We start from the raw sequence: 8,016 nt of genomic DNA on the forward strand, positions 1-8,016 counted from the left end.
AGGAAAGCACATGTGACACATGCAGGCATTCCAGCAGTGCCAGCAGAGTCCTCTCCTGTGGCAAAAACTAATGGCTGGAGGTTAGATAGTCATTCATTCCTGCCAACATCAGGAAAATGAGCTACACCTGCCCTGTGGGGTACTATTGCTCCAGCCTGGAGAACCTGGCTGTATGGGAACGGCAGGCACCAAAAGGTGAATTAAATAAAATTGTTTGAGGTGACATTCCCATAGAAACTGTTACTGCAGCAACAAGACCTTAAGTCTCATCAAAAAATAAGTAACAACAGCAGAAAAGACTTTGGCTCCTGAGCTGCTTCTTCAGAAAGGAACATTCTACCTGGGCTCTGTTCTGCTCTTGGCATACCCAGCAGGTGCACAGCACAGCAGGATGGCAGTCGCCACTACACCCCATCCATGCTTTGAGGCAGTTCATTGCCCTTTTCACTAGCAGCATTGATGAGCACCCCAAGAACATGAAAAGAAAACAACGCATTTGTCTACAATGTACTTATTTTGAATGGCTAACTGGGAAACGGGAGGGCTCACACGTGAAAGTTTAAGAGTATTTCTTAGCAATGCTCACTATTACATTTGACAGATAGCATTTGCCTCCAACCTTTCAAACCAGAAGTGGAACAGATGTTCATGAAAAGCCAGTTAATTTCCTGCCATTTGTGAACCGATTAGAAACTGAAACATTAGCACACTGACACTTCTTTATTTTTAATCTTGCCCATGTTTAGAAAGGAAAAGAACCACCGGGAGCTAAGGTCTGGTTTTCAGAGAGGAGTGGCCACACATTTTTATTTCCTCTTTTAACCCAAACCTGTGCTGCCGAGGAAATAAAAGGAGAGCAGAACGGACTCCCTGCAGCCCAATAGGAAGCAAACCATCGGCTCGTGCTGGGCTGATGCAGCACAGTGAGCACAGGGAAAGGCATCGCTGCCTTCTCACACCCCTACCTCCTGCCACAGCTGCTGAGCTCCTGAACAAAGGCTCCGAGGCTGTTTGCAAACATGGCTATGAAACAGGCAGTTCTGCTGTACAGGTCAGAGTCAAAAACTCCGTATTCTGCCCATAATGAGGAAGAAGGAAGGAGGAACTTCCCAATTCTAGTTTTCAGAAGCGGTGTCATGGAGCTGCATCCATAGCAAGCCAAGCAGGATCTGCTTTCACAGTTCCCAGAACAGAAATCCAGGCCCAGGTACAAATCTGGTATCAGCAGGCTGGATTCCATTCTCAACTGAATGCTGTCTTCAAATATACTTCAGGGCCAACTAGCTTTTGTTAGAAATATTTATATGCTCTTATTAATCCCAGTGGGAGCACCTCAGACGTGCATTATCAGCTATTTCCTGTCCCAAGAATGCCTTTTGCTCTCCCAGCTGATATGAAAGAAGTTAACAGGAAGACCAGAATTTTTTGGACCAGACCAGGTTGTGTAGAACAGTCTCGCTGAGCCTGCAGTGTGTTGCTGACCTCATCCTGGGGCTGAGGGAGCCCCGGGCCCAGCACATTTTGTCCTGAAGCAGCTGCTGGGGCTCTGCCTGCCATCAGGCTCAGCACTGCTCACAAAGGCACACAGGGGTCCCACTTGGTGGAGGGTTTGGAAAACCCCCCATCCTAGGACAAGCAGCGTGTTCAAAGAAAGCAAAACCAAACAAACACTTGCAAACTGGAAACCCTGCTTTTCCAGCCAGCTGTACCTGGGAGCGATTAAAAGATGACAAAGAAAAAAGAAAAAAAAAAAGAAAAGCAGCAAGATTTCTGAATCTGAGCTCAAGGTTTAAAGGACAAGAATCTGCCAGGAAAGACTCTCCAGCCAGTCACTGGGACAGTCAGTGCTGAATATCCTTTGCTCACATCGTGCATACATCCACAATGGGAAAGGCACATGCTTTCAAGCATGTAATGTATACATTGCTTATCTTTGCTTATCTAAAGCCTGAGCAGCAACTGTGATCAAACAGAGCCTCAGTGAGCAGTGGGCTCTCTGTGAGTGCACGTGTGTGTGTGTGTGTGTGTGTGTGTGTGTGTGTGTGTGACCACAGGGCTGGTGTACAGCGAGCTGCAAGACAAAAGCTGATGCTTCTATGAAAATTGTCTTGACTGCATAGCTATTCCAGCCAAGGTGTGCCTTTCTGGGCGCATCTGGAAATGCATGTAATTGCTTTTCTGATTGAGTTTCATGTTTTAGTAACAGGTGGTTGGACTAATCCTCACAGAGTGGCATGCAACACAAAGCTTAACTCATCCCCACACTGCTTTTCCCGTGTTGAAGCAGCACACACCCAGCTTAAAGGTTATGAAACATTTCAGTGAAACTCTCTGAGTTATCCACCCCCCGATATGTGCAGTGAAGATGTTACACAAATGTGCTCACCTCGACTTTATCCAAGACCTTCAGGCCACACCTTTGATTGGAATAAATCAGAGGAACTAAACTAAGAGCAGCAGGACGGTGCACGTGCTTAAACATAAAGCCGATGGCTGGCTCAGCTGGAGCTTTCAGTTTCTCCCAGACTTCACCTCTCATTCCAAGGATTTGCTAAAAAGTGCACAGTTCCCCTTTAAGCCCCTTTCCTTACTCCACTTTCCAGTTTTCTTTACGATTTAATTCCTTTCTTCTTCCCACTTCTACTGCTCCTCTGCTTCCCTCTCTGCTGGGGGAGGGGAAAGGGAAGAATAAGTGCTTTGTTGTCCCTCCCCTCCCCCAGCCTGCCAAGTTTGCTTCTCCTCCCACCCTCTGGAAAACTGCATTTCCCAACCATCTGAAAAAAAAAAAAAAACCTGCAGTTTTTAATTGACAACGAAATGTTTGAAAAAGAAGAGAGGGGGAAAAAAAAAAGGCTTGGTGGCAGAAAGAATGCTTTTTTTTTTTTTTTTTTTTTTGGCCATGTGATGCATAACTGCAGAACGGGGCTGTGCATCTCGGTGTTACATTTGTGATCACATCACTCCCACCAGCGAGAGCAAAGCAAACTGAACTCTTTGAGAAGTGAGAGAAGCCGCTCCGCTCCCCCCAGCGACTGCAGCCCCGCATCCTCATCCACTTGGCTCCAGCTCTTTCAGGGTTTTACTTCCCTGCGCTCTCTATTCTGTGGGCATTTCCTATTCCCAGCTCTCCCAGTCGTCCTCACCCTTTATGAAATGACCAGCAGTTAAAATGGCAAGTGGCACCATGCAGCAGTGCGGAGCTGCAGCCCGTGCACTCCCACAGCAGCCCCCCAGCACTGACAGAACTCACCCTCCCATCCCTTCTGCACTCCCTGCTTAGTCCTCTCCCGGCCTTAACTTCACTCCCAAAACTGACAGCTTGGAAGGGGAGATTTATTGGCTCACATAGGGCCAATAGCAGAATGAATAATTTCACATAAACTATGAACGTGCTAAATCAAATCACTATCAGAGACTCTAGAAAAAAAAAATGAGTCATGAACTAATTTTAAAGTCATACAAATCCAACTGAGAGGAGCTCTGCTTGGAGAGGAACGTGAAAAAGCTGAGACTTCATTTGCACAACGGTTATAACCCTGAACCAGAGCATTAGAACTAACTAAAACCAAGCCTTAATTCTCAGCTCTGGGGTGCGCTGAAAACCTCCTGCCTCCAGGCAGCTCCTGTCCCTGCTGCTCTGAAAGCACAACCCAGCAGATAACCAAAGCAAAACCAAAACAGCATCAGCCCAGCTTCCCTGTGAGCACAGGGCTTCCTCCAGAGGTGTTCCCAAAGCAAGAAGGGCTCTCCTGAAGCCTGACACACGCTCTGCCTCTGGGCAGCACTCCACATTCTGGTCCCCAGAACAACATCCTTTCATCCAAAAGCAGAGCTTTATGTCACATGAATTATAGCAGTCATTCTTCTCACATAGAGTCATGGAACTACAAAGGTTGGAGAGGATCTCCAACATCACCCAGCCCAACCAAGACTTCTTCACTAAGCCATGTCCCAGCAGCACCCACTCCAGAGCACAGACAAATGCTGAAATAACAGGAGAGTGAGAGGAGCAATGGCCTGAGCAGAAATCCTTCTAAAACTAAAACTCGTAATACAAAAATTGCACTAAAAATCTCCAAGAAAAAACTGCTGAATGAAGATTAACAGTCATATGCTCATCCACACTCAGAGCCTGCTCGTACATCATGACCCTGAAGTGTTGTTATATTTGTGTTTTATAAACCCAATCTAGTCAGCAAAATAGCCCTGGGAGTCCCACGTTGCCAGTGAGGTTTGCAATGTTCTTACATTTCCAGGTAACTCCCTGTTTAAATGGCCAAAGTGGCAGCGCAGTTCACTTGTACTAATTCTTTTTATATCATTATTTGTGTGGTTTTCTCAATTACTATTAGTCAACAATGCTGAGACCACAACTGCAATGGAGAGGTTGGTTGAGATGCATTGTGCAGTGCTTCCAAAGCGTCTCTGAAAGCCATCAGTCTGTGTGCTGGCCATGCACTGTGCCATCATTTGTGCATGCAGATGCAGACTGTTTGTGCACATGCATTAAATGAACATTGTAAGCACTGCCAAAAGAAAAGAAAAAAACCAAGAAGTATAACAGCAGAGAACCAAGATTTGTGCATCTTTGCGTTGAAGAAAAGCAGCTGCACCGTAAGCCCTGATGCAGTGCTGGCTGGGTAGAACAGTCACAAATAAAGGTGTTCTTAGGACAGTTGAACAGCTTTTTTTACAAAACAAAAAACCAAAAAAACTTAATGCAGTTAATAGATGAGATGATTGCAAGACCTGCCATCTCCCAGCCCAACCACCAAATGCGAAATAGCAATAACAGAGTGGGACTTGTGACCCACCATGTGACCAACACTGAACAAAGCTGAATCTCTTCCTGCACCGTCTGCAGAGCAATCACAGGACGGGGGCTGTTTGCACGAGCTGTGTGATGAATCACTGCGAGCGAATAGATTCGAACCAGGTGGCTTAGAAACAAAAAGGAGTTAAATTAGATAATTTGTGATGGCTGTGATCAAATTTGTAAGCGGCTCGTTTTACCTCATTTCTTTTTGTCTAAACGGACCACTCAGTGCTTAAGGCACTTCAGTATTTCTTTCAGTGAGCCCACTGAGCAACACTTTGAGTGATGAATATGTTGAGCCTCCCACAGTTCACGTTTGGGTTGCTTGTTTGGTCCAAACCAGTCTCGTTTGAAAGCCAAACCTGACCCTCACTGTTGTTACAAATACCACTCCCCTACTCCAGGTACTGTAAGTCTCACTCTTCAGCACATCCCTTCTGCATGCAAACCAAAGCAGCCCTCTCTGTGTCCATAAAAGCAGCAATGGCTCCCAGCACAGCAGCCTGGGATGGCTTATCAGCAGCTCCACATGGGTCGGGTATAGATCCCCAAATCTCCCTGCGTGCATCAATCCAGGATTAGAGTATTTGACTTGATTCTATTTTCACTTGGTGGCCTTAGAAGAAGAAACTGCAGTTGCTGCTTCAAAATGGAAAAAATCGTCCTGCCTGCAAAATATTGATTTCTGGGTCCCAATAAGCCACTCCACGCCTCACATCCTGCATCCCAAGCTGCACCTGGGAGATTGTCCTGTCAGAGCTCTCTCTGAGGAGCTTTATCAACAAGCCTGAAATAAGTGATTTCTCAGAGCAGAGATGTGCTCTTTCTAAGAACACAAATATCTCTTCTGAAAATCTGCAGCGAGACGTTTGAGCAGCACTGGTGCACGTGGGAAGCTGCATTTCACAAGCATCTCACCACGCTGCCTCCACTCCATGCGCCAATAAAACGGCACGGGCCCTCGGAGGTTAAGTGCTGCATTTATTTGGCCTTTAAGTTTTGATAGAGCTTTAGCTGCTGTGTGATCTTTATTAGAAGCAAGGAGACACTGTGCAGCGTGTCAGGCAGCGGCAGACATGAAGGAGTGTGTGGTTTCTTTTGTTTTGTTTTTGACTCCTAGCAAGTCCTGACAGCCCTGCAAACATTTGACCTGACACTGCATATCAGCACACAATGTGCATTTCTTTATGCTTTTTTGTTTCAAGGTTTCATTCACCGTAGTGTGGTTATGGTCAGAAAAGAACCATCTGAAAACACACCCAGCCCTCCTGTGATAGGTCTTGCTGCTGTGTTCACCATAGTGGCTACAGGCACGTTACAGGACAAGGCAGCACATGAAGCCAACCTGTGCAGCTGCCCACACTCACCCCAGTGATGCTCCCCATCTTACACAGTGCAGGGAAACTTCCCTGAGGAGAACCTGGAAGGAGTGTGGCACCATAAACAAGTCTCCATGCCCACCCAGCTGCTCCTTGCTGCCAGCTCTGAGTTTGCTGGTGAGCTGGTTGTTATGGCTGGGTCACTCGGCCTGAAATCAATGAACGTAAGCAATCAAACATGGTGCTTTCTATCAGCCTGAGTCACATTGCCTGAAGCAGCTTTGAGACCAGCCGTGCCAGCAGCAGGCAATGTAGGAGCTTGGGCAACTGGGAAAAGGCATCCCTGCCCCACAGGCAGCCACCACCTCACGCAGGGAGCTGCAGCTCACACTCATCCATGAGGCTCCTCATACCCTGAGCATCTCACAACAAAGCTTGCTCAGAGCCCCAGCGCTGGAGGAAAGCCACCCCTCTTCTTCCATGGAGGTGACCACGCTACAGCAATGGCACTGCATAAACCACGGGTCTGGCAGACAGGCAATAGAAATAGCTGAACAGGTTATCCCACCCTCACCGATGCCTGGCAAAGCCATAAGGAAATGCAAAGATCGTTACTGGACCAACTGACACATTGTTTTTCTCCTCCTTCCAGATAAGCCCCGAAACAGAGCCCTCCTTCACAAGCAGACCGAAGCAGAGGCATCCAAGCAGAGAGACTGAAAACAACAACTGCACATCTATGTTCATTGCTGCGTTTAGAGAACACAGAGGTGCTTCTGGTGGGACAGGAAGAGTTGCTGCAGGGGCAGAATGCAGAGAAAGGGGACAGCACACCTCCAGCACAACAGCAGCAGCTCCACGTCAGTGATATTCAGAATCCAGCTGCATTCTGAGTCTGAGAACTAACGTTTCTAACTAACATTTCTTTTTGGAATATTTGTGGGTTCCCTTGAAGATCAAAGTCCCAGAAGACAAAGAAGGCGGGTGTGTAAAAACAAACAAACAAAAGCACTCTGGGGCTCTGCTAACACGGAGGCTTTTCTCCATCACACGGTTCAAACGCACACAGAGTCAGAAATACATACACCAATAGATACCAAACTTCTCAAGGATGAAAACACTGCAGTTATAAAGAGAAGGGCCTCAAAAAATAATATTTTCTTCCTCTTATCTAGGCGTCCGCCCCCTCCCAATAACTTCTGTTTTAACCTGCGAGCTGTGATTAAAGGACAGCGAGCTAATTGCTTCAGCCAACAGGCTTAAATACTCGTTCTTATCACCAAAGAAATCGCAGCACAGAGTGGCGCCCGTCAGAGCCAGTCGAAGGAACCGAACGTTCGCCTCATTCACACAACGATTCGATCCGGGTCCGTGACTCACATCTGCCTGAACCAGAGCGCTGACACTGACTACCGGCAACTTCAGACAGCCCTCGTGTAGGAGCCGTTCCCTATCTGCAAAGAGAGGGTTCAGAACACGCTTTTTTCCCCCTTATTAAACTGAAATACGTATTAATCAGTTCTAGAAGCGTTTCACCATTTTCAGTCTCAGGAAATGCCATGGTTCCTAAGCACTGCAGCCACAAAGCAGAACCCCGTTGTGTCAACGACTGCAGCAAAAGACCGAGACACTTCACACAGCCAATGCCTCCTCCCACATATAGGGAAAGTGGGAAAGTTTTCTTTTATGCCCAAAGGGTTAAAGGATAATGCACACTCTGTAACTGGTCCTGCTAAGTGTGCTTGTCAAACCCAGCTGAGTTTGCATTCAAAATAATACAGGCAATACCGGGAGATTCCTCCCAGGCTTCATTTCAGGGCAGGGAGCACAACGAGCACAGGGCTGGTGCAGGAGATCATCACAAGGGATGTCCCACAAGGG

Source organism: Centrocercus urophasianus, unplaced genomic scaffold (assembly GCF_019232065.1).
Source record: "Centrocercus urophasianus isolate 14NV4802_14NV808 unplaced genomic scaffold, USGS_Curo_1.0 seq_46, whole genome shotgun sequence".
Lineage (NCBI taxonomy): Eukaryota > Metazoa > Chordata > Aves > Galliformes > Phasianidae > Centrocercus > Centrocercus urophasianus.